The following is a 5430-nucleotide window of genomic DNA, read 5'->3' as shown; positions in this document are numbered from 1 at the left end:
GATGGATGGATGGATGGATGGATGGATGGATGGATGGATGGATGTGTTTTTCAATCATTAATCAAAATTTATAAAAAATATTTTCTCCTAAAAGCATAGTTCAGAGATTATGAGGTGGAATTCTGTGGAAAGGCTATGAACAATTAATATCTTACCTGTTGTAAAAAGCTCTTTGAACAACCTCAGTATTGAAAAATAAAGTTTAATTCTAAATAAATCGATGAGCTAATGGCTAGTCCGACAGGGCCAAAAGCAAAGTGGATGACTGCCATTGCCAACTTTAGTATTTTGCAGTGGTTACTGTCTCTTTTTTATTCTTTATATGTTTGCTATTTTGGGGTGTAACTGGGACCTTGAGTACACAGTTTTGTTCCACCTCATGTACCACATGTGATGTGAACGACAATAAAGTAACCTTGAGCCTTGAACCTTTAAAGTTATTTTAGAAACCTTTACAGTTTTAAATGACATTAGGTACAATTTTCAGAATATTTACGAGTACAAATAGCAACAGCAGCAGCTATCTGAAGCACTTCTGGTATAGACTAGTACCCGTTCAGAAGGAAAATATATTCCTGCCAATAATATTTCTCCCAGGAAAACAGCTTAACAAAATTTAATTAAAATGAAATGCCGTATTTTCCGCAGTACACGTTGCAGCACCCTATAAGTGGCATCAGTCCATATTTATCTAACGAAGTGGAAAAATCCATAAATATGTTGCTTCACCGTATACGTCGCATCTATTATGTGTCACCGCTGACGCATCGCGTTTGTTTTGCTTCACCGCTGACAACCTGGAAATGTGGGCCGGTGTTGTGCCAAATCGATGGGCTGCCAAATGGCGATTGCGGGATCGTGCACGGGAGGACTTTAACAAGAATTTAACAAGATTAACACTTAAAAACAATTATTTGGTTGCTCGAAATTAGAGTAAAGGTGTGTCTCAGTCTAACTTTTTCTTAATAAATGCACTTTAATGGTCAAATTAGTTGTATTTCAAAAGCCGTTTCGCATAAGCGAGCACGCGCAGAGGGACAAGCCACGGTTCATTTCTTCGAAATTTAACAAGATGATCACCTAAAAATAATTACTTGTTTGCTTGACTTTATATTAAATCTGTGTCTCAGTCTAACATTTGCTTAATAAAAGGACTTTAATGGTCAAATCAGCTGTATTTCAAAAGTATTCGCTGCCTTGGTGCTCCCGGGGGTACACAGACAGGGAGGACAAAAGAAGGAGGAACGCTGCACGCTTCTTCAAAATTTAACAAGAAAAGCATGTAAAACAATTATTTGTTTGCTCGAAATTATATTAAAGGTGAGTCTCAGTTGAACTTTTATTTAATAAATGTACTTTATTGGTCAAATAAGCTGCATTTTGCCGAGGCAGTGCAGCGAAATGAAGCTGGTTTGACGGTTGCTCCAAGCAGCAAGCAGAACAAATGTGAAAGTCTAAGGCAAGCCGTTTGTGTCATTAATAGCTGGTGAAGATTCTCAGTCATCCAGGACATGGTAATTTCAAAAAAGTTCAAGACAAGAATAATAAAGTATAAAGTAAAGTATAATAAATTAAGTCCAGTTGTTTTTGTCTTGTACTTTTTTGAATTTGTTATTAATAGCCACTTTTACCTATTACATGATACAACTGCATGACTTACTACGCTGCTGTCTAGTGGTTGAAAATGGTACTGTTCGATTTTTTTCAGTCATAATGAATGAAAACGGTCATATCTCAGCCAAAAATTGGTTTGTAAATATGGGAAAAAATCCATAAATACGTCAATTTGGCCTAGAAGTCACAGGGCATGCAAATAATGCAAAAAATGGTGTGTGAAAAATACGGTACTCGAGAATGGAGTTTTTAAGATGACAGCAGTCCACTTTGGTCCAGTTAATCTCCACTTCTCCAAACTGAGGTAATTCAAAGAGACATCTACAACAAGTTAGCCATTGTTCCTCGCAGAGCCCCACTTTAAAAGATCTGAACTGCCCTTTTAATTAGACCATCCTTAAGGCTACTCTTTACACAGCATTACTAAAACTCCCCAGAAAAAGACACCAGAAGTGATTTCCTCTGAAGTTCTAGCTGTTACACCACTCCAGCACACGCAGAGTGAGTTACATGCGCCACAACCTCTGCTTCAACCTCTCCTGTGCCGAGTCAAAATGAAGTCAAGCCTGGCTGACAGAACGCACCGTCTCCTGTATGTAATAGAGCTTTTACAGCACAAATCCATCTACAAGTATTCATGACTCAGAGCCAGTTAAGAAAAGTAGGCCACCCCAAACAACAAAAGACATCCAGGTAGCTGGGAGGAGACAGTAAATCCCCTGGATTCGTTAAGCAAGACGTGCTCTAACGGGGCAGAGAGCATCCTAATTGTCACTTACTGAATCAAGTCCTTATCACTGTGTGCATTTATTGTTCCGACCCATACCCAGCTAAATTACCTGTGCTGTGAGCTCGTCCCAGGTGGGTATAATCGTGAGAAACTCCCTCCTCAGCTTTCCGTCAGTTTGTTGTGTCTGTTTGTTGGCATTCGGTTTGTCAACGAGATGTAAAATTTAAAGGCGAGCGTTTTCTGATTTCTCTGATGAGGATTTAAATAAATCATTACCGCGGCTATAAATAGAGAGTTGCTAAGCAGTTCAAATGACTTTATGTAATTATTTATGTTAAAGCAAAAGGAATTAATTATGAATGCTCTGTGACAAGCTAAACATCCAAGTGGTAGCTGAGAGGGGTGCGGAATTTGGGTCAAGCTTGCAGAAAGGCACAATAAAAATAAAAAAAATAAAAAACCCTGTCTCTGTGATTAGAGCCGGTGAGAAAAGGGATTGGATGTGGCGTGTTTACGTGCATTTGTGCGCATGTGTAGCATTAACAGGGTTGAAAGCCCACATACCTATGCTTGTGTGTGTGTGTTTTTGTGTGTGTGTGAGAACTTATTGTTAGCCCGAATCAACTCTCCTGAACAATCACAAGCTCAGTTCTGACAGGGTCAGCAGGATTACAGATTCTAAGGTGTCAGAATCTCATTAAAAGCTCCTTCCAGCTGTCGTTAGTTGCTTGCACCAAACTCTGTAGTGTTGCCATGGATACCAGACAGGTTACCGATCACCAAACAGGGAAACAAAGCACAGGGGAAATACTGTTCAATCCCACCTGTGCACCTTGACCGAATTCCCCAAAATCTAACCAGAAACACCAGTTCACGGCTACGACATGACGCTAACTTGGAGTGACACAGAACAGAGTGCGCTGCCATATTTATACAGTTATTAATGCATGGTGTACCAGCCAGATCACTGCCTCTGAAGCCGCTGCACAGCCGAGCAGAAGGCGGTAAAAGGAGAGAGGAGCAGTTTAGAGCACTGGCATGTAGATGTCAAGCATCTGACTTATTATTATTATTATTTTAAGTATTTGAAATCCAAAAGGATGCAAGTCTCACATGTAAATGAGACTGCTATGATCAAAATTACCATTAATGATGTGTACAAAGAATGCTTGTATGCAAATGGTGACATTTCTTCCTCTCGCTGATTTGATGAGTGTCCCTCCTCTCTGCAGATACGCTGTGGTGGATAATGTGTTTACAGTCATGTCCTCACCCCCATCCACATTATCACTGACTGACAGAGAGCGGCAGCGTACAGTATAAGTGATATCTGACGCTTTCAAGTGCAGTAGATTAGCGAGGAAGCTCTTGAAAAAATAATGCCCCTTCTCCATTCTTTCTCCTTCAGGACACTTAATGAAACAAGAGGCTCTCGCACGACTGCTGATCGACTGACTTCCCCAGCTGTCAGTGATATCGCTACGTTTTAATGAAGTTGATGTTTAACATTCAGATTGCAGTCTCTCAGTATACAAATGCAAAAAAAAAAAAAGGTCCCGCGTAGTCGCCAAGAAGGAAAGCGGTGCAGGGAGCATTTCACGTTACATAAGAGGCAACCTTATGAATAATCTGTGTGTGATTGTGAGAAGCAAGAGCGTTCCACAGGCTGCATCCATCGTGATCAAAGCAACAGAAAATCAAACTTCGACCTGCGGTTTGCTGCACTTTTCTTGCTTTGTCTTTTATTGTACTGTTCAAAATGTGCATTAAGTGTTTGTAGAGGAAGAAAGAGTTGTGTAAATGGTGGCATAAAACACATAATACACGAGGAGAGGAAAAAGCAATGTGTCAGTGCTATGAGCCTTCTCTGACAGTCCATTCCATCCAGTTTGTAATCATCCTGGTAGGAAGGAGGCCACGTTGGGGCGTTTTGATAAAGTCACGACGATGATTCAGCTGTGCTCTTTAAAACACCTCAGCTGTGTTTGTCCTGAGTGTGTAGCTGCAGGCCGGGCTTTAATAAGGGCTGCTGGCTCATTTTAACGAATGAACAGCTCTTTTTGTGTTGCCAACTGCTACGCATGCAAATGTCAACTATGATAGGGTATCAAAGCCTGAATCTTGTTACGAGAATTTAAAAAATAGTCGTCAAGAAGAGAGATCGCAAACAGTACGAGACAAGAGCATAACCTCCAATGACACACACGTTTGCAGGCCATTTTACTGCGAGACTAAAGGGAAGAACAATGAAAGTGCACTTTTTTTCTGTTAGCTTAGATTTAGGTAAGGGGCAAATGCTATTATTAGACTTTATCTCATCAAGCTGCTCAGACGAGTATCTGTATCTGCTCAGGAGTGCTTGTTTTGAATAAAAGTCGCCAAAAGGCTCAAGCAGGTAATAATAATTATTGTGTGTTAGAATGAGTTAGACAAATTGTGATGAAAGGTTAAAAAAATTATGTTAAAACTGCTTAACGTTTGGAGCCAGCTCTATTTCAAGATGGCTGCCACAGCCAGCTGACCACAGGAAAGAAACGACATGCATCCATCCATTATATTTACCCGCTTTTTCCGTTTTGGGTCACGGGGGTCACTGGTGCCCATATCCAGCCATCACTGTGTGAGAGGCGGGGGGACACCCTGAACAGGTCTCCACTCCATCACAGGGACACACAGAGACAAACGAGACAAACAACCCAGTGGTGTAGTCTATATTTTTGTAGTGGTTATACTGTGCTTAGAAACTAAAGTAAACTGGTTAGTACAATGTAATTGTCACTTTATTTTGATTTTTAAGCATATTGAACATTTCCAAATTTCTCTGATGCTTGTATTTGAATACATGTGCAACAAACTGTGTACAACAGTTGGCTTTGTGTTAAAAACATCCATCCATCCATCCATCCATTATCTTTACCCGCTTATTCCATTTTGGGTCACGGGGGTCGCTGGTGCCCATGTCCAGCAATCACTGTGCGAGGGGCGGGGTACACCCTGGACGGGTCGCAAGTCCATCACAGAGACACATAGAGACAAACGAGACAAACAAACATTCAGTCTCTCACTCACACCTAGGGACAATTTAG

Source organism: Nematolebias whitei, chromosome 11, assembly GCF_014905685.2.
Source record: "Nematolebias whitei isolate Nwh7 chromosome 11, NemWhi1, whole genome shotgun sequence".
In the NCBI taxonomy this organism is placed as follows: Eukaryota; Metazoa; Chordata; class Actinopteri; order Cyprinodontiformes; family Rivulidae; genus Nematolebias; species Nematolebias whitei.
The sequence above is the reverse complement of the archived record's forward strand: the minus strand, read 5'-3'. Positions refer to the sequence as shown.